The sequence below is a fragment of the Ipomoea triloba genome, chromosome 1 (assembly GCF_003576645.1).
Source record: "Ipomoea triloba cultivar NCNSP0323 chromosome 1, ASM357664v1".
Taxonomy (NCBI): Eukaryota; Viridiplantae; Streptophyta; class Magnoliopsida; order Solanales; family Convolvulaceae; genus Ipomoea; species Ipomoea triloba.
The window spans coordinates 14,497,268-14,498,577 of record NC_044916.1 but is presented as its reverse complement, the minus strand read 5'-3'; positions in this window follow the sequence as shown (position 1 = coordinate 14,498,577).

The following is a 1,310-nucleotide window of genomic DNA, read 5'->3' as shown; positions in this document are numbered from 1 at the left end:
ACGCGTGAATTTTCACAACCATACTTGACATCTTCACAATATCCCATTTCTCAGACATCACTCGACTAGTTTCTTGGAACTAGTATCACATATCTCATCATAGTCATTGATTCAACCATTACTTGTGAAAACTCGACTTAGTTTCATTTCAAAGTATGAGGCCTTATAGGAAATGTTGAATATTCCTTGTCGTTTACCGATTGAACCTGGAACATGGGCTTGCGGTCATTACCCAAGTTCTCTTCTCGGTCCCTTGGACGATGGTTCATTAGAATGGCCCCTAGTGTGGCCCCGCCTAGGTCCATTAAAATGACACCAACCCGAAGACGACGGAGTCAATACGCTTAAGTGTGCACACCCCCACAATCTAGCCATACATGAGTGACGTAGAGACTCGGCGAATAGACTTCGCCTAAGTACGAATACAACCGTACATATTTCAATGACAACCTTCGGTAATTATAGCCCGAGGTAAAAGACAACAAGGTCCTCGTAACTCCTTGAAACTAAGGTTTTATTGATTTTAACATCATTTTCTCATCATTCCCACGTAAAGTACCCACTCACTAAAAGTGGTATTTTCCTTTAAAAAAATAAGGTTTTGACAACCGATGTACCAAAATAGCATACGTTCTTTAACGTAAGTTTTCAGAAACATTTTTACTTGCCCAAAGGCTTTTCAAGCATAGCTCAAGTACGAGCAAAATTTGGAAGAAAACACAGCTGAACACGAGCTGGTCACTCATCATATACTTATATATTCTAATAACACTACATATATTCATTCCCAATAGTTATTCCTTATCATGAACTTCAGTCCATCTTACAATCCAATCATCATCGGTAATCCATAATCATGGTTCCACCATTAACTAATAATAGATAGTTATCCTTGTCACTATCGACATCAACAACTTCCACAATGATCAACACCATTAGATCATAACTTGAGGATATCGCACATCCATAATCGATACTTAGTCACCCATAATCCAACAATTGACCTTAATCACTCTTAAACATTAATTATTGTCATTAGTAACTACTAACCTTGTAATCCATCATCGACAACAAGTCAACAACATTATAACATCATTATCAAGTCATCGAAAGCATTAACACCATTATTAACCATAATCCATAATTATCAATTAATCTAAACCATTAATTCATAATCACCAATTCATAACTCATGTAACATAATTATAGCATTATATATCACCACCATAATTATAATTCAACATCTTAGCTCAACAACATAATGACATCACCATCATCAATAACGTTATCCATCATTCCATCATCCTCAT